This window comes from Pan paniscus, chromosome 1, assembly GCF_029289425.2.
Source record: "Pan paniscus chromosome 1, NHGRI_mPanPan1-v2.0_pri, whole genome shotgun sequence".
NCBI lineage: Eukaryota > Metazoa > Chordata > Mammalia > Primates > Hominidae > Pan > Pan paniscus.
Window position 1 is genome coordinate 152,977,939 of NC_073249.2, and position 24,857 is coordinate 153,002,795.

Sequence of the window (24,857 nt, forward strand, 5' to 3'; positions counted from 1 at the left end):
AAGAACCTGCTAGGGGATCTGTAGGGGGCTCTGTAGGGAGCTCAAAGGAATTATTCCTCTGGGCTCTATTGCAGCTTTCACCACGAGTTTTACTAAAGCTTTCTCAATTAAATGTATCACCTAATCTTAGATGCACAATCTCAGCCCATTTTAACTCTGAAAGTCCATTCTAATTCCCCCTTTTAACATTAAGCTTGCCTATTTATAATGATACTTGTTCACAATTATTATTGCTGTTCTAGTGGAGTAATAGTTATAAAATGTTTTACATTACCGAAGTTCAGTTCTGTTTTCTAGCTCCTGCATCTCTTTTAAAGTTAGATCAGTTTATTTATTTATTTTGACTTAATGTACATTGTTATTTTTGCTTGCCAGCTTAGGTCTTTGAAAGAGCATGGACCACACAGTATATTAACATTTCCACTCTGCATGTTTCTGTGTGTGTGTGTGTGTGTGTGTGTCCACCCACTATATTATATTTTCTTTATTTAACTACAGCTATTTTCTAATTCTTGGATGATGAAAGAAGATTGCTGGAAACATTCTGTAAAGTGTCTGACTAGACCATAAGCTCCGTGAGAGCAAGAGCTTCTATTTTCCTTATCAAGCCTCAGTGCTTAGCATACTACTGAGTTTAGAATAGTGCTCAACTACTAGTTATTGAATGAATAAATAAGTGAATGCTAGAGAATAACTTTTTTTCGTACTCATTTACCAGAATTGTCTGCACTGCCTGCCACTCTTGTGCTTTTTAACCTTTCCTTTTACCTCTATTTTTGGACAATATTTTAACTCATTGGTACTTATAAATCATGGGCAGTGTAGATTGGTGGATGACATGATATGCGCTGACATTTCTTCAGGTGCTAACCTTATCTCCATTGCCACTCTTCTGTCTTCCATGCTTAAATTACTAAACATTGATCAATATTCACATCTGATCTGGAAATTATCTGGCAATGGCAACTGAGTGCTCCTCCCTGTTCTTTCTAGGAATGTCTTTCCATCATGGTGCTTTTCCCCTTATTTCTTGGTATATCATGTGTCCTGGGACTAACAGTTACAAGTTATTTTACACAGGAAAACCATATCTCTGCCTTTTAAGCTAGAAGTCCTGTATTTAACTACATGATTATTTAGCCTGCTGCTTCTGTGACCTCTCAGTTTATAGATTGCATACTAGCTAATATTTAATTTGCCCTAAACCTAGAGTACTACTTGACCTTAGTTTATTTTTCACTGACACAGAAGTCCCTACCAATCCTACCACTATGCTCAAGATTTCTTGTCCAGCAAAAACTACATTTGGAACTTCCTAGAGTATAAGAATGAGCACAAACACCAAAATTTCCATGTTTTCTTTCTGGAAAAAAAAAAACCTGGAGCAGATGTTGACTATTCAAATACCTATGGGGGAACCATGTAATGTGCATATGGAAATTAAGTCAGTTGTAAGAAAATAGAAAGTGGTCAGTGCTATTGATAAAACAAAACATGCTTTCCCTGACTAAAGATTATCAAATTCTATTTCTGTAAAAAGTGGTCTAATAAAACCATAACAAAAAAAGTCTAATACAACAAAATGCGTCTTTAGGCCATATTTAGATTGCAGTTTACACCCACAGATCTCAACACTCCTTGGCAGCTTACTTCTTTCACAAATTTAGTAAGTGGTATTTGACTTTGCATAGAAAAAGATGGATGGGAGAAACATTCAAGCTTCCTAGTCTTTTGGCTTCAAGGTTAAGTTTGAATATCTGTTTTCTCCTTTGTTAAGAGTAAATACAGACCATTGCTTCCACATTTGGGCATTTAATCCTTCTACAATCTGTTAGAGTACGCAGATAGCTAGACATGAGCAGGAGGGGAAGCCCTTGAGAAAGGAAGTTCTGGAACATTTCCTGTCCCAGAGACTACCTGAAACATGCACGAAACATGCTAAGAGCAGATGGGAGGGGAAATACCTATGCAGAAAGGAATGCCTGAAAACACCTCTTAAGATGCCCAGTAACTGCTGACTTTGCAGTTAACCTGTCAGACTGTAGCCAGCTACCTGATGATAAGAAGAGAAAAGGGACAAAGGGGAAATTCCTAAGAGATGTGCAGGCACAGTAAGTACAGATTTGACCACTATACGACCTTCCTAGGCTGGCAGTAATGAGCAACGCTGCCATCAGGCAGAATTTGTATTGACTGACCACCTGGCCCACAGGTGATCATCAACTGAGTGTAAGGAAGAATCCCACAAACTTAGGGCAGTAACTAGCTGAGGGATAAGACGGAGACTTAAGAGAGAGGCAGGAACTTAAAAAATGAGTCTAACATAAAAACCGCAATGCAGAACTCTCAGGGCTGCTGGCTTATTCTCTTTTGAGGAGCCCACTCTGTCTGATCTTTCAGAGCATACTGTCTCTTTAAATAAACTCTGCTACTACTTAATGCTTGCGGCTACTGCTGCTGTTTTCCAGCCAGACCATCCTGCTCCTCTCTTAGAGTGTACACTATTTCCTTAGTAAAACTCTCTGCTCTCTTTATTAAGTTATCTCTTGGCCAAATTCTTTCTCCCAAGAAAGACAAGAACTGAGAACCCCCACACTTCCCGGTAACAAATCTACCTTTCTGTTTCCTGTCAATGCTGACTACCTGATTATTCCACTTTACTCATGGAAGCTTTTGATACCCAGTTAAAATGTTTACTTTCCACTGAAATATCATCTTATGATCATCCTGAGTGTCTTCAACAAATGTTGTGAAAAGCAAGCTTTTGAACTCTGGGCTCTTGGCCGCTGACTTCCTCATTTTTAGGCATCATTACTTCCACACCATTTCATCTACTCATTCATATGATCACACTCTGAACCTTCTTCTCATCTGGAGATGTTACTCTTTTAAAATCCTGAACTCAAACATTCCATTCGCTTCCCTAATTTCCTAACTTTAAAGTAGTCTAATAAGTTACTGCTGATCATCCCCCTCATTTAGTTATTCAATCCTTTGGTCTACCTACTTTTTCTCTATCAGTCTCCTTACCCAATCCCTATCTTTATTTCATGTCTTATTCATACTAGACTTCAAGTTACCATTACTTTCATGACTCTCTTAGCAATATTTTCAACTCCATCACCTATTTTTGCTGTTGAGCTTGCACAGGGAACACATGTTGATTAATTTAATACCCTTGCCCTTACATCTGAGGTGCTTAACACAGCTGAAGAATTCACAGAATGGTGCAGTTTGGTTCACTGTGCATTTAAAACTGCTCCTCAATCTTCCCATGTTTTTATAACCATGTTTTTCTAATCTTTCTTTCCAATTTTACACCTCTCAGAAGACACAATTTACTGAAATTGTTTACCCTTTTTTACCCTAAATTTTTTACCCTGAAGAGCATCAGAAATTTTTTACCCTAAAGAGCATCAGAAATTTACTGATGTTCTTTCCTCTCTCACACAGTACACCTCTGCTTCTCTGCTGATTCCTTTCCACAAACAGTTGAGCATTCTCTTATTGTTACACAAGAAAACAAACACACACACACACACACACACACACACCCCACTTCTCCATCTCATATCCCTTCTAGATGCAGTAGTGTCTTTCTCCATTCACAGAGTTCTTGATATAGGTACTGTACTTTTTCTGCTTCATTGTCACTCATTCCTCTCTCAGCGCTTGATTCTTACTCTTTTTGCCAAGGTTATCCTTGTTGATAAATATCAGTTTCAGTCAATGTCTTCCCAGATCTTTTAGCCATATTTGGCACCATTGACCTTCCTGTTTCGTGAAGGGTATTTCTTTTGCTCTTTTTTAGATACCAGCTCTCTTGGGTTTTCTCTTACTGTTGTGGCTGCTGCTTCTCAGTTCCATTTATTTTCCTATACCTAGCCCTTAAATTCTAGTTTCAGTGTTATACTCTCCTCTCTTCTTCCTCTACGCAATCTTCTTTGGAGATCTCAATCAATTTATTTATCATCTATAGAATGAGCACTCTGAAATCTGTACCAATCCATATTTTACATTTTTACTTCCCACTTTGTGTGCCACTCACTGTGAGGTGTACATCTCATATGGAGGTCCTTGAGACACTAAAGCCTAAACATGCCTAAAATTGAACTCATTACCTCTCGTAGTCTTAATTTTGTTTCTGTCATACTCTTCCTTTTTCCCATGAATGGCACCTTCCTTCATCCAGTTGCTTAATCTGAAAGTTGAAAATGTTCTTCCTCTACCAGTTTTCACAGTGAACTATTAATGCTACCAATTTTACTACTAAACATCTAATCATTAAATCTATTCAAAATTTTGTAAAAAATTTTAAAAAGAAGCAGGGTATAATAAGAGTGTATTAAAGGGAAATCTGATTTATATTATAAATTTTATAAAGAAAAATGACATACAAATTGACATCTAAAGAGGGACTGGAATTATGCAGATGTGGAGAATGAGAGTGGCAATGGGATGGAGAGCCCTCTAGTAGAAAGGAATAGCATGTACAAAGAAGGACTAAGGCACAGTTAAGGAACAGAAGACCAAGTATATAAAAAGTACCAAAGTAAAGGAGAGAATACAGGAAGATGAACGGATAGGAAAAGCCATGGCTAATTCACCCAGGGCTTTGTGTCTTCTATTAAGAATTTTAAACTGTATCTTGAGAAAAAAGGAAAGCTATCAATGGGTTGTAAGCAGGAGACATTGCCTGATAATTTGTCATATAGTATCTATATAATTAGAAGTGACTAATATCATGGTGTTATTTTCATATGTATGTGTGTATATATGTATATTGACACACACACATACACACAAACACAAAATAATTCAAAAATTTGAATTCCCTCTTACTTTGCTCTTATACTGTTCCTCTATGTTTCACTATGTTGACCCAAATAACCAGCCTGCTTAACCAAAGAGTAGAACCTTGATGAAAGCAATATTTCTAATAACCCAATCACTTCTTTCTTAGAAAGATAATTTTGATTTATTCTGTAAAACACATTATTCAGGAGGTTATTAACTATCTCTATATATTTCACATAGATTTGGTAGATGTCTTCCAAAGGACCATTTGTTTTTTCAACCCACAATATGTGGCACAAGTGATGGCTATTTTATGAACTTGATCACCTTTATTTCAAAAGTTATAAGAAAAATCCTATTAGTGGTTTGGGGATTTTATTCTGATTTGACAAACAATGAATAGCTTTTTCTGATAGCACTTTTAGGATGCAGCTGGGTGAAAAAATCAACCACAAAGGGAGCTCTATTTTATTTATCATTAGTTTTGACATGCTGCCACAGATGTTTTCTGGGAACCATTTAACCTGCTTAATTTGTCTCTGTATAATGGGAAGCAGATAGCCTCAATTAACGCACTGATTAGTAAATTCTTTAATGAGTTTCTGTAGTTTTACTCATGATTGCTGATATAGTACACTGAATCCTAGAAGCTGGGATTTCAGCATTATTAGAACATAAAACCTGAACCATTGCAGAATTGCTTTTCTATGGCATATTTGTTGTTTACTGGTGACTTCTCTTTTGTGTATATGGGTGAGTAGGGAAGACGTTGAAACACAGGAAAATGAATTCATAGACTTGTGGAGTTTGCAAATTTGTTGATGAGTCCATGTAAGCCACATATAATAAGAAACTGGCTGTGGCAACCCCTTGGCAACTAGGAATATGATTATTCCTATGAATGTGTCTGATACCAGGAACTAAAGCAGAGTGCAGCCTCATTATGTGGTTTTGATGCATACATCAAGAAATATATTTATTATGTATATTACATATTATAAATATATGTAAGGAGAGTTCATTTTGTGCTACTTCCTATAAGTAGGAAATAAAATATCTATCCCTGGGAACAGGATTAACTCTTTCAAAAGGTAGCTTAACCATAGCAGCAGGATTTATGGAAAAGCATTAGAAAGTTACATTTGCCCTGAAAAGGGAGTAGTAAACATCTACTATTTATGCATTACTAAAATAATAGATGACTCCTCTTCTCTGGCTTAGTATCTTAGTCTTCTAAACAAGAGAATTTAAGACCTGTGGGATCTTCTAAATAGCATAGGTACTTGGATAGCATTGGCATTTTTTGTTAGAAAAGGAACATAGAAACTGTGGTCAAAGCATCAGGCTTTCTCCTATGAAAGTTTACGGCCAATTTTTCTTCTGCTTCTATTAGGGGCATTTATTCTTATAGCTGCAATGTGCCAGATCAAGCAAAGACCAGAGTATCCTGCAAAGGCCTGTTAGAGAACTTCTCTTCCACAGAAAGTTCTTCCTTGTTGTCATATTTTGTGATAACATAAAGTTTCATGACATTTATGGAAGTGTGTGTCATGAAGCAGATGGCTTGTTAGCCCATTTTATTAAGCTCACTCACATACATACAATATTAAAACTTTTTCAAGTTCATGAATTATAAAAGAACACTAGATGCTGTGTATTCCAAAGAGTCCTTTAATTATTAAAATTAGATATGTCAAAGAATTCAAACCTGAGTGGAAATTAAAGATGGGCTTTGAATCAAGATAAGGATGCTGAATTTGTTTCTTGCAAAATTACTTCTCTTCAGGAGGTAGTGGATTTCTACTAGTATTACAAGTACTAATTCAGCTTTATCTCTTATTACTTCCTGACATAAAGCCTTTGTTAGAGTTAAACTTATATTACAAGGACTGTTCACTTCTCTAAGAGGGTGAAACATGCTCTCTTAACTGGGAGTTTTTGTACATCCTCCCCTCATGTCTGAAAGCCTTACCTGAACTCCCATGTGTCCAAATTTCATAAACCTACTTAAATGTCAAGGCCTATCTCAAACAAAATTTATTTTAAGAATACTTTCATGATCTTTGCAATCATGTGTGATTTCCTTCACCTCTGAATCGCATCATACTTCTTAAGGATGTATTCCATCTTGCCCTGCATTATTTTCATGTATGTGTTTGTTTTGTGTCATACATTAGATAGCCTTTGTAAGGCTGATGACTCTATTTTCTTTATCTCTGTACAGCCCCACATTGCCTAATGAAGTGTCTTCAAAATATTAGATGCTTAATGGATATTTATTGAATTTTATTTTTTAAAGTTTCTTGTAAACTTAAAATATGATTTTAATATATATTTTTCCACCAATTTAAATGTTGAAACATTTAACACTGTTGAATGTTGAAATATTGAAATATTAACCTTTCAAGCAATTCTTTTTACTTTGGATCTTGAGAAGTTCTGAGCTGTTTTCTGCTCATTTGTAATACCTTCTCTTAGCCTTTGCTTCTGATGTAATTTTTCTTTCCTCTTCTTTAGCATCTGGATCAATATTTTTTACTCTTATTTCCATGGTTATAGATTTTATTGTTACTGCTAGCTACCTCAGATTCTTACTCATTTACCTTTCCAACATTTATTGTCTTTTAGGTTGTAGGCATTATGCTGAACAATAATGATATAAAGATTAATAAAAAGATAGCCGACACTCTCAAGCAACTCACAGCCTAATAAAACTGAAGTTGGAGTACTTAAACAAGTACAACAAGGAAAATAAAAACAAAATCATAGCTTTCAGTTCTTTACTCTTTTGTAGAGGTGGAAAATCATTTATGCCACAAGGCAAATAGTGCTTTTTAGTGGCTTATTTTCCAGATTTCTGTGAAAAACTAGATAACCTTTTCTTTTCATTTATCAATCATCTTTTTTTTTTTGAAGGAAATATATCTTCATGCAGATAGGATGCCAGGGAAAATACCTGGTAGTAGGAATACCTATTAACCTTTTTGGTACTGCAAATGTTTTACTTACTTTGGTGGAAATGATTAATATTTTAACCTATTTCCTTTTTTTTTGAAATGGAGTCTCGCTCTGTTGCCCAGGCTGGAGGGTAATGGTGTGGTTTTGGCTCACTGCAAACTCCACCTCCTGGGTTCAAGTGATTCTCCTGCCTCAGCCTCCCGAGTGGCTGGGATTACAGGCATGTACCACCACATCTGGCTAATTTTTGTATTTATTTATTTATTTATTTATTTTTTTAGCAGAGATGGGGTTTCGCTATGTTGGCCAGCCTGGTCTTGAACTCCTGACCTCGTAATCCACCAGCCTCTGACTCCCAAAGTGCTGGGATTACAGGCATGAGCCACTGTGGCCAGCCTATTTTAACCTATTTCTAAGGTAATGTTGAATCACATTACCAGAAAAATGTTGTTTTAGTGTCAAACTCAAAAGAAAGCCATTAGATTTGACAATGAGTATCCTAATCTGACACTTTCTTTCTTGAAGTGTATCTACAGAAGATTCATAGCATGATGTTTATAAGTGAAGGGTAGAGGTTGGATATAATATGAAAATGTTATTTTTCACAATATCTTACAAAATGTTCTTATTTTTCAAGGTGAGATAGGTTTAAGTCATGTTTCTGAAATAATTCAACATATAATTTTATTTCCCTAGTTACTATTGTGAAAAGAATATTAACACACGGGACACTTGAGTTCAAATTCTAAAAAGTCAAATACAGTCATGCACTGCATAATGATGTTTTCGTCAATGACAGATCAGATATATGAGGTGGTCCCATAAGATTATAAGGAAGCTGAAAAATTTCTATCCCCCAAGTAATGTCGTAGCCATCACAATGGCAGAGTGCAATTACTTTTTTTGTTTTTAGAAATTTAGTGTAGCCTAAGTGGATAGTGTTTGTAAAGTCTACAGTATTGTGCAGTGATGTCCTAGGCATTCATGCTCACTCACCACTCACTCACTGACTCACCCAGAGAACTTTCAAGCTCTACAAGCTCCATCATGGTAAGTGTCCTATATAGGTGTGTACCATTTTTAATTTTTTATTCCACATTTTTACTATGCCTTTCCTATGTGTAGATATGTTTAGATACACAAATACTTACCATTATGTTACAATGGCCTACAGTATTCAGCACAGTCACATGCTATACAGGTTTGTAACCTAGGAGCAATAGTCTATACCATATAGTTTAGGTGTGTAGTAGGCTTTAACATCTAGGTTTGTGTAAGTACCCTCTACAATGTCAACACAATGATGAAATTGTCTAACGATTCATTTCTTAGAATATATCCCCGTTAAAAGTACATGGCTGCACATAAAAACAGAGAAGAAAAGGTCGGTTACCAGGAGCTGGGTGTAGGGAGGGGAAATATAGGTCAAAGGGTAAAAATTTTCAAATGTCTAGGATGAATGTTTAGAGATATAAGGTACACCATGGAAGCTATAGTTTTAATATTGTATTGTATACCAGACATTTGCTTAGAGTTGATTTCAGGTGCTCTTACCACACACACAAAAAAGCAAGTACTGTGTGAAACAATGGATATGTTAACTTGATTGAACATAGTAAATATTTCACTATGTATATCAAAACATCACGCTGTACACCTTAAATATACACAATAATAAATAAATAAATAACTCCAAGTACTTAGCTCCAAAAAAAAATTGATCATGGAAAGAAACCTCTCTTGAAACCTCTTCAGCCTCGATTGTCTCATCTACAAAATTAAGAGACTGGACTAGTGCAGTCACTAAGGTTCTTTTCAATGCTAACATTTTATACTGTTACCGGTTTGATTCAAGGGGTCCTGCAAAACGAAAATTAATATACTTTTATTTATTCAGATAACTTCTTTTATGTTCTTTTGCTTCTCCTAGTTAAAATGAGAACTTTATTTCATTAAGTTTACTGCATTAAAAAAGTTATTCTGAGTATAAATGTTCTGCTCCTACAAACCTTAGGACTATGAAAAAGAGAAAACCGCGTTTGATCTCTGCATCTTGGCAGACAGTAATTGGACTGATCGCTTTGAAAATTCACTGTTGGTCAATTAGCTATAGCTAGTCCTTTTAAAATATGCATTCAGGGTGACTAATTTTACGTAAAATTATGTACAAAGAGTCACATAATTAAAGTGAGATCCCCATTTGTTTGTAAAAGGATGATTTTTTCCCCAATTAGAAGCAAGCAAAATGAAGCATGAGTTTTTTTCTCTCTTAAATCATTTCTAAAACCAGTATCTGATTATATATCAACAAAGTAGTAGTTTAAAAACAGACAGACAACCAAAGCAGGGTCATACATGCATGTATAGTATTTAGGGACTGTCACGGGTCCCCATCATTTCCATTATAATAAAACTCCCGTATCTACCTGTCAAAATTGTAGCCTACTCCTAGGTGATCTCGCTTAATTAGCAGTCATGAAGATTATCATGGCACATTTACGAAAATTTTTTAAATGTCCTTCAGAAACTTGACTGGGATAACTACATTGTTCTTTACTATAAAATCAAAAGGTTATGCAGTCCCCTTCACATCCTGACCTCTCTGAGTCAAACCAATTACGGGCCAATTTTTGATAATGAGCAATCATATAATCATAAGATTGGAAGAGACCTTGAGAGGGCATCTGGTTCACTCTCCCCTACCAAAGTGGGGTGGGCTGCACTAAAATCATCTTGGAAAGAAATCCCTACCCTATTCTTTGACATTTTTAAAGCAAAGGATCCACTGTCTCCGAGCTCTGGCTGCCCACCGTAGTAACTTCCTTGATCCTGCACCCTGTATTGGCTTTCTCCTCTTCCCTGTCTTATCCCCCACTCCCATGTTCATGTTTCCTGGGCTCAGGTCACAGAGAAACTGCTTTTCCCCTAATCCTCATCTCGGGGTCCACTTTGGGGGAACTCATTTAAGACACTCTACATATAGCCTTTAATGAAGCAGAAAGAAAGAAAGAAAGCATTAGATTGGTCACATTAATATTAACCCAAACAAAATATTCTGATTGGTGTATTGTTACAAAACACAGGTTGCAAAATATTAACCCAAACAAAATCTTCTGATTGGTGTATTGTTACAAAAAACAGGTTGGAAAATATCCTTTGCGGAAAAATAGCTCTTTCCTGCATGACTTACTACTGCTGTTTCTAAATCTTAATCTGCTTTTTGCTTAACTTTCATGATGGTAATAGAGGTATCCATATCAATAATTATGCACTTAAACCATTATCCACAATGCAGCCATTTCATCCAGGAATAGGTGGAACCCAATCCTTGTAATATTTCTGGGATGTTGAAAAGTTTTTAAGGGAACATTTGAGGACATCTGTCCAAAAAGATTTGAGAGTCTCATCCTACCCTTATTTTTCACAGATGTAGGTAAATATGGGTTTGAAAAGAAATCACCTCAGCTAAATCTGTTAGAGCTATATTTTGTTTAAGTAATGTGTACAGGGTCCTAAAATGTCAGTTTTTCAGTTTAGTTCATTAAAGTTAACATAGATCTAGATCTATTGATAGTTTAAAATGCCATTTAGAGATAGAGCATGTTGAATAAACTTGTCCATAGCATAGCTAGGGGGCCACATATACTCAGCCTCCACTCCTGCTTTCTATTCTGTGTCATGTGGGAGATTTTAAAGGGTAAATGAAGGTCATCCAATTGATCACCATAAATAGTATTCTGTCACTACCTCCCTAAGAGCAAGAGGGTGAATCTTTGTGGAAGGCAAATGACAATGATCAAATTCTAAATTTTCTCTCTTTAATTCATTTTTCCTTTTCATCATTTTATAGAAATAGTGAATGGGAAATAAAATGATTTTTTTCTCTTTTTTTTGAGTGATAAAATGCATCTTGGTATACCACTAGCTTTGGGGTATCCCTGAGCTCTGACAGCTTAATTTTCAGTTGGGGTAAGTACAAAGCCAGGCCTTGAGGGCTGCTGTCTCTGGTCCCATTCTAGTAGAACATCAGAAGGAAGGCTGGGCATGATGGCTCATGCCTGTAATCTCAGCACTTTGGGAGGCCGCAGTGGGTGGATGACCTGAGGTCAGGAGTTTGAGACCAGCTTGGCCAACATGGTGAAACCCCGTCTCTACTAAAAATACAAAAATTAGCTGGGTGCCTGTAATCCCAGCTACTCGGGAGGCTGAGGCAGGAGAATTGCTTGAACCTGGGAGGTGGAGGTTGCAGTGAGCCGAGAGCGTGCCATTGCACTCCAGCCCAGGTGACAAGAGCGAAACTCCGTCTCAAAAAAAAAAAAAAAGGATTCAGATTTGCAGAAAAGCCTCCCTGCTTCTTGTCTTTGTTGTCTCAAGCCTGCTGCATATGGCACCTTTCCTTTCAAACCCTCACTGGGAATGACAAGTCAATTGGACTTCGTTATCTGATTATGTGCTCATTCTGCAACAGGAGAGTAAACCTATGTTGTATTCAACCTGCTGGACTCTGGTAGGTATTTTTTCTATCTCCTCTTCATTCCAGTGTTGAGGGAGATTTCCCCCAACTAAGATTAGGAGGATGTCTGAACACACAGCACCCAGTACTGGACACATGAGGCTGACAAAAGTTTCTAAGTCATGGATAGTCACAGACGCCGGGAGTAGGACACTACACAATGCAGGGCCGCACAGGGCTTGTGCATGAGAGCAGAGTTAATAAGCATGGGTTGTGAGAGATAGGATCTATAGTAACAAGAGGATGCTGTGATCCCCGGTTCCTGTGGGAGTATGGTATTAATTTTGTTGACTACCTTAATATGATGATAAGGAGGTGAATCCTGTTAGATTCACTTCTGACAGAAACGGGGTGGAGTGTAGCTGCTCTAGCTGACAAGGGAAGCAGCTGGGTGGGGAGCTTTCCCATTTCTGTGAGGGCCACATCTGGTGAGAGCAAGAAAACTCATAGTTCATTCTTTGGGGCCCTGTGAGGTTTGAAGATGGAAAGGCAGCTCATGAAATTTTAGGCCTTATAATATAGTAGATTAGGTTTTATTCTGGGAATTGGAGACCAATTAGGTGTGTCCCTATTATCCTAGTCACTGTCTGTGGTTCTGAGTAGGATTATCCTTGCTATTTGGAGAACTTTCTATCTATTTCAAGTTCATCCAGTTTGGGCTAAACTTGGGATATTAATTTAATCTAGTTGATTATTATATAGAATCAGTTTAGATTAAATATAGGCTCAACACATTACATGTAAACTTGTGGATTTCATAATTTGCTTTTAGGCACAATAAGCCTCTAAACCTACTTTTCTTTAACCTTATCCCTGTATGTTCCTGTTCTTCTGAAGCCTCATTATACATTATGACTGGTTTTTAAATCTCCTATGCCAGGTGTATCAGTGATCTCTAAGAATAATTTTAAAATCAGAGCCTTCACACCAACCTTACTCCAATTTCTATTCACTTATTTATTAGAGACAGAGTCTCACTCTGTCACCCAAGCTGGAGTGCAGTGATGTGAGTATATCTCATTGCAGCCTCAAACTCCTGAGCTCAAGTGATCCACTTGCCTCAGCAGCTGGGACTACAGGCATGCACCACTACACTCAGCTATATATATATACATATATATATATATATATATATATATATATTTTTTTTTTTTTTTTTTTTTGTAAAAATGAGATCTCACTATATTGCCCAGGCTGATCTTGAACTGGGCTCAAGGGATCCTTTCACTTCAGCCTCCCAAAGTGCTGGAATTATAGGTGTGAGCCACTGCACCCAGTCTTCAACTTCTAATAGCAAATAAAATAATAATAATGAAAAATATTAATAGATATGGTTATTTGTTTATTATTATGTGCTAGCTGCTTGGCTAAGTTCTTTATATATATGTTCTCAGTGAATCCTCACAATCCTAGTTTCAGAAGTGAGGAAAGTTAGGCTCAGTGATCCAAGGCAACTTTTTCATAATCAGGCAGCTAGGTAATGGCAAAGTCAGAATTTAAATCTGAGTCTACCTTGACTCTAGGGATTTGCTACACCTATTATAAAACTCATAAAAATTTAAGTGATGTGATTAAGCATTTCAGAATTTGCAAATGAAGATTATGAGTTCATGGAGATTTGGGAAAGCTTGACACGTTTAGAAACCCCTGAGCCTGACCAGGACAAGTGCCCAGTGCACTGTTCCTGGATGTCCTGCCAGCACTAGACCTCTGCTGCCAGCCATTATCTCACCGGATAACACCTATGATGCAAGGCAGAGGGCAGAGATCCTCTGGGAGTCACATTTTAGTGTGGGAAGGTAGCTTTTAATGCAAGAGTAACATCTTTGTGTGAGAGGGCAGCAGACATTAAAATGAGGCTATTAGAGCTGTACATTTTGGGAACAATGCCATGGGTCGAAGAGTAGAAGGGAATGTGCCTATAGTGGCAGTGAAATATTTCAAGTCCTTTGGGAAATTATACCAATAATTTTTAGTGTTCAGTGACAGTGTCTTCCTCCATTCCCATTTACTATTGTGGCTAACGCAATTGTATAAAGAGAAGTTTGATATTCCTTAAAATTATAATTTTTCTCTCGCCTTTTTGCTGGATGTCAACTTCAAGGGAAGAAAAATAAGACAGACTGATTTTCTGAAGGATTTATAGCTTTGGCGTCACCATCTGGGTGGGACCTTGGTACCCTATAGGCATCAGAGTAATGGAAATTTTCCATGCTCAGGGTTGATTTGAGTTTGCCTATCTGGTCAGTGCCAACTTATTCTGTGGGCAGCATGTGTGAATCCCAAGATATTTTAGTTTTGTTAATCTGATCAGTGCCAGTCCATTTCTGGCTTTCCTGTCCACCTGCTGACTCCCTGGTGCTGGCTTCCTGCTGGTTTGTCCATCTGTTAAGAATTTATTTACAAAATACACTAAAATGCAAACTGCACCAGTGTGGGACTTAGCTTCCCCTTGCCGAGAAAATGGCGTCATGCCAGAGAATAATTTTCAATTGTTACTAAGCTTGAGTACAAGAAATTGGAAGATTCAAGGGACTCTTACTTCCATTTGAAATCCCTCAGGCAAAATGTTAATGAAAATCATCTTTATTTCCATCCAGGGTAGGCAATGATTATACTACATGAAAGTATAGAGTCTAATTTCAGAGTGGTTTGTAGAAAGAGCATTATATTGATAATCAAAAATTCATAATTATAATCCGGGATCTCTCATTACCAGTTCATATGATTTTAGTCAGAGTTTCAATTTTGAAAAAGGTTGCATCTGTCAATGTCCAAAATTCACTCCAGCAGAAAATCAGGATGTTTTTCATTTGCATGTAGATATTCACATGCATGTACATTAAGCACATGGATGCAACACATATGGAAGTCAATATAAAACACCTGGAGATTATTCTGGCTTGACTGTTGCCCCACACTGAGGGGAGGATGCTGTGGTGATTTATAGGTTGCCATGGTGGCAGGGGAGGGGCAAGATTTTGGTAGATGAAGTAATAAAATCCTTCAAGGGAACAAAAAAATAAAAATAAAACAAATTCAAATAATTCAAGAACTATTAAAGGAAAAAGTAGAATATTTATGGAGGTGAAAAGAAAGCAAAAAAGAGAGAAATAATCTGTAGTTTTTCAATTTTTTTCTTTAAGATTATGTGTATGAGTGGCAGAAATGAGATATTATTCGCAGCTGGGCACAGAGTTGGTGATTAGATCAAGATGATAAAATAAAGATTTAGAGGAAATTTTCACAGATATGGTTTTGGGGCCAGTAAGGGAATTCTGTTAGAAGGCTCCACATCACTTACACCCATTAAAAATAAGATTCTCAAAATTGGAGCTCAGTAACTTGTGAAATTTTCAGCTTTCATATGCCATTATACACTGACTTAATGGTCATTACATACAACCTTTTGTTAAATATCTTCATTGATTATCTTGAGGTAAGACGTAGAAGTAGTTTGGCAAGATTACATTTTTCTGTGCGTCAGGTATTCCCAGAAATACTCAAAAATGATAAAAGTGAGAGCATCCAAGTTGCCTTTGTTCAAGTTGCTATAATAAAACACCATAGACTGGGTAATTTATAAACAACAGAAATTTATTGCTCACAGTTCTAAAGGCCGGGAATCTAAGATTAAGATGTCAGAGGATTCAGAATCTGGAGAGGGCTCACTCTGCTTCAGTGATGACCCCTTCTTATGGAGTCTTCACATGGCAGAAGGACAAACAAATTTTCCCCAGGACTATTTTGTAAAAGCACTAATCCTATTTATGAGGGTGTAGCCTTCATGACCTAATCACGTCCCAAATGCCCCACTTCTTAATATTGTTTCATTGGGAATTAGGTATCAATCAACATATTAATTTGAGGGGAGCAAAAATATTCAGATCATAGCACCAGAAAAGGTAATATTTCATGAACTCTTTTTTGGGGTTCCACAGATAGGCTAGATTATATTGATATTATATGTTGAATTTTAATTAATTTATTTAACAAATATTTATCTAGAAACTACTGGCCGGGCATGGAGGCTCACGCCTGTAATCCCAGCACTTTGGAAGGCCCATGCAGGCAGATCACTTCAGGTCAGGAGTTCGAGACCAGTCTTTTCAACATGGTGAAGGCCCATCTCTACCAAAACTACAAAAATTAGCCAGTCATGGTGGCTGGGGCCTGTAATCCCAGCTACTCAGGAAGCTCAGGCAGGAGAATTGCTTGAACCCAGGAAGCAGAGGTTGCAGTGAGCCCAGATCGCGCTACTGCACTCTAGCCTGGGTGACAAGAGTGAGACTCCGTCTCAAAAAATAAAGAAACTACTGAGTTCTGATTCTTATAAAGTTTACAGCATAGAACAGAGAAGAGAGAGACATTAAACAAATCATGTTAACACATATTTTGTTATAATTTAAGAATATATTTTATTTTTAGAGCAATTTTAAGTTTGAATAAAAATTGTGCAGAAAGTAGAGAGAGTTCCCATATACTTCTTCTTTCTCCTCCTCTGCCCCCAAAATTTCCCCTATTACTAACACCTCACATTAATGTGGTGTATTTATTAATGAACTAATATTAATACATTAACTAAAGTCTATAGTTTACATTAGAGTTAACTCTTTATGTTGTACACTTCTGTGGGTTTTGAAAAACATATAATGTCATGTTTCCAACATTGTAGTGTCTTACAGAATAATTTCACTCTCCTAAAGATGTCCTGTGCTTTGCCTATTTATCACTTCTCTCTCCACCCTCAAACCCTGACAGCCATCAATATTTTTACTGTGTTTATGCTTTTACTTTTTCCGGAATGTCATGCAGTTGAAATTATGCAGTATGTAGCCTTTTCAGTCTGGCTTCTTTCAGTAAGCAATATGCATTTAAGCTTCCTTCGTGTCTTTTAATGGCTTGATTGCTTATTTCTTTTTAGTGCTGAATAATAGTCCGTTGTCTAGATGTTGATCAGATAAAATTCTCATACATATAAACAGTTTATTTATCCATTCACCTGTTGAAGAATACCTTAGTTGCTTTCATTTTTGACAATTATAAACCAAACTAATATAAACTTTTGTGTGCAGGTTTTTATGTGGTCATAAATTTTCAACTGATTTGGATACATACCTAGCAGCACTAAAGCTGATTCATTTACCAAGCCTGTGTTTGACTTTGCACAAAACTGCAAAACTATCTTCCAAAGTGGTTGTATTCTCACCAGTCATGAATGAGAATTCCTGTTGGTCCATATCCTTGTCAGCATGTGGCATTGTCAGTATTTTGGATTTTGCCACTCAGATAGGAGTTTAGTCATATCCCACTGTCATTGTTGTTTTGCAACCCCCTAATAATATGTGGTGTTGAACATGTTTTCATATGTTATTTGTCATTGATATGTTTTCTTTGGCGAAGTGTTGGTTCAGAGCTTTAGCCCATTTTTTATTGAGTTGTTTGTTTTCTCATTGTTGAGATTTTGTGTTTGTGGAAAATGGGTTTTTCTTTTTTTCAAAAATTGCACCAGGGTAAAGCAAAGCTCTAGTTAATGTCATTAGCAGTGTTACTCTCACTATGATTTCACTGGACAGTAGTGTAATCCCAAGAAAAATGTGTTTCATTGTCAAATTTTAGGAATGCTTTGTATAATTTGGATATGAGTCTATCAGATACATGCTTGTGAAGTGATTTTTTTATGGAAAACATTCTATCAGGTCTTGCTTTTTAAAAAATCCACTTTGATAGTCTCTTTTAACTGATATACTTAGACCATTTACGTTTAAATTGATATTGATATTATTGATTGGATAGCTACCTTAATTATAACAGCTTTTTGTCATGGGTTTTTTTCTTTTTTTTTCTTCTACTATTTTTCTGACTTTTCTGGTTTTAATTGAGCATTTTATATAACTCCATTGTGTCTCCTTTCTTAGTATATTAATTATACTTATTTTAAAAATATTTTTAGCCACATCCCTAAAGTTTGCAATATGTATTTACAAGTAATCTAAGTCTACCTTAAAGTAACACTCTATACCTTCGTGGGTAATATAGGTACCTTATATTTAATTATGATTTTATTAAGTGGTAAATTAGAACACACATATATTGGTTGAACTCTAAAATTAGCAAAATATATAATCCCTCACATATTTTAATAGTATGGATTACTCATAAAGATTTAAATCTAATGGAAATATTAGGCAGAATATGGTATATTGAATTATTCATCTCAATGTTTTACTCTTTTGTAATAGTATTATTACACCTCATGACTCTGTGGTGAATGTCTGTATGGATTTTTTTTTTTACATTTCTTTATAGTATGGATCTTCTTAGCTGTTTAAGTAGAAAACAACTTAGGAAGGTAAAGATAACATATCCCTGCAGAGAGATTTAGAGTCATACCTTCTTCCGGGTGGATCCTGTCTCCCTATGATCCCTCCAGTTCATGGCTACTGTCCCACTTTGAATGGGCTGAGAATTTGAAATCTGTCCAGAGTCATATCTCCTCACAGGTATTCCAAGAGAGTAACCATAAACCCTAAAAGCAGCATATATGAATAACTTAGAGTCAATAATTTTGAATTATTTTAATTTATATAGATTTATATATAAATCTATATAAATTCTTTTAATTTATATTTATTAATAAAATGTATTAAGTTCTTTTAATTTATATTTATTTATATATAACATTATATATATATATATAACATTATATATATATATATACAGCAAAATGAATCTCTAGTTTATGGAATTTCAAGCACTGTGGAAAAGGAAATGAAAAACATTTAGGCAAACAGTGTCCAAGGCCTCTGCTAGCACATAAAGGATCTTTGGACATCAGAAGTACCCATTCCTTAAGACACCTTACTTTCATCTGTTGGAAAATTGTGATATGCTGACTTTGCTGCAACAGACCACTGCCATCTGCCAGGAAATTGTTGTTCTAAATAAACGAATTGATGAGGTCTACAATGTGAATGGTCCCCTTTCAGATATGTTATTGTCTTTGGGGCACAGCCTGTAGAACCATATGGGGCATCCCTGAGTGGGAGAAAACTTTTCTCAAAATTTTCACCCTTTAGAAAGGGATCCTAGCCTGGAAGTCTGCACCAAACTTCAGGTCTCTTAGAACTTCTCTGCTTTCTACAGACTGCTGAAGCCTCAAGTAATTTTCATGAGAGGGAGATTAGCAAGGAAAAGGAAGTCATGTTTGTTGAATGTCTACCTACTAGTTACCATATGTAGCCCTAGACACTTTATAATGTCTCATTTAATCCTCCTCCTAACACTTTGAGTCAGGTTCAATTATATGTATTACAAGGAGGAGGAAACTAAGGCTGGCGAGTGCAAATGATTTTCCCTGCTAGTAAATCGTTGACCCAGGTTATAAGCCCAAGGTTGGCTCTTCCAAAGCTGAAGACTTCCAATGACAAAATTCTACCATCACACATGAGTTCTTGACAGTATAGGTGCAAGAAGACTGAAAAGAAAGAGTTCTATACACGTATGTATCCTATGCCCATGTCTCATCACCTTGGGAGTACAAATTATTACCTTTCCAGGAAACTAAAAATCTTGCATTAACTACTAAACCAGTGTTTTTCTGACTTTACTTTCACCACTACCATACCCTGCGACCCCCTGGGAGAAGGTGTCAGTAATGAGGGCCCACAATGTGGTGAGGTCTATAGGACATTCCAATTTCATATGCTGTCACCTCTGGGGATTTGGGATTTGCAACAGTGGTAGAAATCACAACTGTAGCTGCTTTCACTGTTCTGTATGTGTGGCTTTAACATTGTTTTCTATTTATTGCTTATTATCTTAAGAAGTAGTAGTTTTTTAGGGTGCCTTTCATAAGTTAGGGTACCTGATATTACTTCATGGCTCTGCTGTGGGATATTAAAAAAGTCACAAAAATTTTCTATCCGTGGATTTTCGCAAGTGAAAAACAAAGGTAATAAACGTGGTATGCATATAGCAAGATTAAATATATTAATATATATAAGGGAATTTTAGATTCATTGTCTTTGTTGTTTTGAAGGCAGTAGCAGCAGAGGCTGTATTTTTTTAAATGCTTGTCTTAAGCTGACTAATTATTAGAATTTATTTATAAACTTCCTGTGATGATTTCACGTGCCAATCAGCCCCTGCCTTCTTTCAGCAATTCTCTGCCGGTGCTGCTAATGCCTTCCACCTGTACGTTGAGGTTCACTCAGTTTCTGAACAACATTGATCTTGGTAAGCTACCTATTAAGATCATCAGCACCTCAACCTATGGGACATGGAGCTAGTTTTGCTGCCTTTGACTGGATTCTGTCCTAGGCACCTATAGGCTCTTCAAATTGCAGCCTGTCCTTTATCTCTTTCTGCACCTGGGAAAAGTCCGCTTTGCCAAAGTCAGTTAACCTCACATCTGTTTTCTTACTGATCACTTTGCTTAATGAACACTTTATTTAAAATTTAACCCACTTTGCCAATTCTCTCTTGCCCTTTCTTGTCTTGCTTCTTTTCTTTTTTGAGGTGTCATCATTGGGCTTTTGGCTTGATTTTGGAATGTGGTACCTAAGCTTTCCTCTAGTACTGAAGCTTTTTTTCTCTTCTGCAGTCCACTTGCTGGAGTTAGACACCCTCCATAGCTTCTTCTAGCTGGATCCTATCTCCCTACGATCCCTCCAGTTCGTGGCTACTATCTCACTTTGAATGTGCTGAGAATTTGAAATCTGTCCAGAGCTGCACATCTGAGGCTAATGTTACCCACTACTTGGACTTTCCTTGATGCAGCTCACCTAATGCAATAAATCTTCTGAGTTTTCCAAACTAGGCTATATTGACCACATCTCTTATGACTGCACCCAATATTTTAAGCTTCTACTTTTCATCCAGAGGCAAACTTTTAGGAAGCTGTCTTTCTTAGCCTGTACCCTTTCTTCCTAAGTTGCTAAAGCTCTATTATAACTCATGCTTCAGTTCATGTCAAGTGTCCATACTAATGAATTTCGTCCCCAAAAACTGTTTTCCTACATTGGCTCATACCTTACATCCTGCCTTTTACTATTTTCTGTCTTTCATAACAAAACAGAATGAGTAGAGATGCTTTGTAGTCATGTTTGAGTAGGGAGCCAAGAGCCTATGACTCCTAGAGGCAAGCTTGCCTCTCCTAGCACAGACTGTTAAATAATGCTAGGCAGTCATGCATTTCTGCCAGAGTTCAACAAAACAAATTTTCAGAAGTCCCTGTCAGTAAAGAGGCAAGCAAGCACACAAATAGAAGTGGACTTATGGCAAAGCAGTGCTGTTGTAAAGAGAAAGTGGTAAATTTAACTATGGGCCTTTTGACTCCACAACGTATGCAGCTATCTCTACAGACAGAAAAAAAAAAAGCCTCTAAGCATGTTCCACTGAATTTTATTAAACATTGTATTTGAAATCAGCTCTGACTGAATCACACTTTAGGGTTTGTTCAATGCGATCTGTAGAGACACATTATTAAAGTGCCCTGTTCCAGGATAAAAAGTCAGATCCTCATTAGCTGGGACAAAGAATGTTAGCATCCAAGCTCAAGAACGGAAGGAAAATCCCTATCTCTGCGTGACAGATGTGGGTGTTAGTGGTATTGTCGCATAACCCTGGGAATTCATTAAAAGTGTCAGGCTGTGTCACAGGGGCATGTTGCATTGACAGCCCAAGTGGAAAAAAAACAGTGATAATTGCTTTCATTCCGTGCTTACCTTTTACCTTAGCAAGGAAATACAATTGTAAATAACCTGATGCTGACACATTGCAAAGTTCTGAGCAGAAAACTGCTTTGTGAAATGTACACCTCAAGGACTGCAGGGCACTTTTCATAAGAGAACTAATAAAGTTTATCCAGCTTCTTTTACTTATGTGTACACTAAATCCCCTTATTCTTAACTAAAGCCAGGTTATGTAGTAACTCTTGACTTCTTGAGACAAAAGACAGAGTAATCAATAGTGAACAGCCAAAGATAGTAAAAAGAAAGAAAGAAAGAAAGAAACATAGAGAGAAGAGAGAGAAAGAATCATATGTTTTAGAGGCAGACATGCATGTATTGAAAATCTACTAAAGTTCTTACCGGTGGGAGAGAGTAGTTACACTTCTTACTATTTGACATTCTTGTTGTTAGCTGGCAAAGCACACAAAAAATCGGAAAGAATGTACAAAATAGTCCTTTATCTGATGTGGGGTGTATCTTTCTATTTATAAGAAGTCCTCAGGGAGCTTGGGCTTCCGAAATGGCCTTTCTAATCTATTTAGCTTTTCATCTTCGATCCTCAGAAGTCTTTCAGTCTCCAAGATTAGTACACACCCATCACCACACCCTAGAGCAGTTCAATCAATTTGATCTCTTCTTGTGTTTCCTTTATTTCCTCTGCTCTACTTTTCTAGGGTATCTCTGTTATTTGCTTCGACCTCCAGCTCCAGTTTATTTCCAGCTCTTTCCAATCTGTGTGGGCCCTAAATTGAAGGTAAAGTTGAGAATATTTAGGACACCTTCAGTTTTTGTAGATAGCTCATCCATAAGCTAACTTTATCTTTAATCCTGCCAAGATGCATCTTCTTTAACCTGTTGCTGTGCACTATTATGCTAAATAGTTTTAAGGCAATGTAATCATCCAACAGGTTCTTCCTGCCCACTGCACAGGCAAATTTACTGAGACCATGGTGTTGCAGTAAAGAAAAAGTTTAATTAACTCAAGGCTGGCCACATGACAGAACTGGAGTTATCACTCAAATCAGCCTCCCTTAAAATTCAAAGCCTAGGGTTTTTGTGAATAATCTGATAGGCAGGGGCCTAGCGAATGGGTACTCTTGCTTGGTTGAGGATGAAATCATAGGGGTGAGGAAAATGGTACACATGTGCTGAGTCTGCCACTGGCTGGGCAACTACAGGACCTGCTGAGTCATGAGTCATGGGTCCGGGTGAAGTCAGTAGGTCAACAGAATGCAAAATTCTAAAAAAAATCTCAGAAGACAAATCTTGGGTTCTACAATAGTGATATTGTCTATCGGATCAATTGGGAAGTCACAAATCTTGTGATTTCTGGTCACATGACTCCTGAGCTGTAAGGGATTATAGAAACTACACCTGCATTTTAGCAGAATTCAGGCCCCTCCCATAACCCTCATCTCATGGCCTTTCATTAGTTTTTGGTCCCTGAGCAAGGAGGGATTTAGTTTTGGAGAGGGCCTAGTATCCTCCTTGTTTCCAAGTTAAACTGTCAACTAAATTCCTTCCATAGTCAGCTTTGCCTGCACCCAGGAATGAGTGAAGATAGCCAGAATGTGAGGTTAGAAGCAAGACAGAGTCAGGCATGTTAGATTTCTCTTGCTGTTGTCATAATCTTTGCAAATGTGGTTCCAGTGATATACTGAAAGTAACTCAGTTTTTTCCCCTAATGAATCTTAGAGCCAACTGACTATTTGTTAATCTTAGCCTTGTTATGAACTAGCTCTTTGTAAGAGAGAATGTGTTTATATTAACATCAAGTTTTAAAAAGAAGTGGCACTAGAAAAATAATCCTTAGTTCTTTCAATTTGATAAAAAGTATATATTAATGCCTATTTTTAAAAAATAAAATAAAGTAGAAAATGCTCTAAAATGTTTAAAAGTTAATGCACATTTAATAAACAGTGACTTCTAGTTCTTAGGGCTAAACTACTGAAGAGGATCTGATAATTGACAGGGATACATTGGACCCTGTCAAATGTATACTTCTTTGTCATTATTATTAAATGTTATACTTAAGGAAGAGGACAGTTGTATAAATGAGATATTGTAGCAAGCGAATTCTAGAAAAAAAATGTATTTGAGGGAAAATTTTTGCATCTGCTACCCAATGCAACTTTAGAGTCATGTAAATAGCATTCAGAACTGGATTTTGATCTTGACCTTCTGACTACAAGCTATATATAATGAATCAGGCAATTAAGGAGGTGATTTTATTCAGGTTGGTACAATAAGGCTACCTTTCATAATGAGAAAGATTACAAGGAAAAGATAGGACTGAGGTCTTATAGGGGCCAGTCAACAAAGGAATTTTGAAGAAACATGGAGATAGGCCTTGTCTGAGTCATTGAGAAGGGGTGAAGGTGGGTCTTACCTAGGACCATTCCAGTTCAACGTAATCTTTTGCAGTTAGCTGGTTAGGTGGTGAGCCTTTCTGGAATATGGAAAGGTTGGGGGATGGGGGAGTTGGTTCCAACAGTCCCTAATTTCTTGGAGTATACAGTCAGGTAACGTTCAAAGTTGACAGTCTCTTCTTTAATTTAAGGCAAATATTGCTCATTAATTTTGTGGTGATATTTTTTATATATATAACAAATATATACATATATGAGTGGTTTCTGAGTGGGTTATAACAAGGTCAAAAAATAGGCCTCTGGAGGCCTTTTCTAGGACTTGATCCTGCAAAACCAGTTGAACCATTTATAGAGAGGTAGTGAAAAAAGTCATTTGTTTTGATGAGTTCAGTCATTTTTAGAACTGGGACACCTAAAATGAAAAAGAGAAACATTAATATTAGAGATTATATTGAAAAGCCAATAGCTTAACTCTGAAGTTAACCA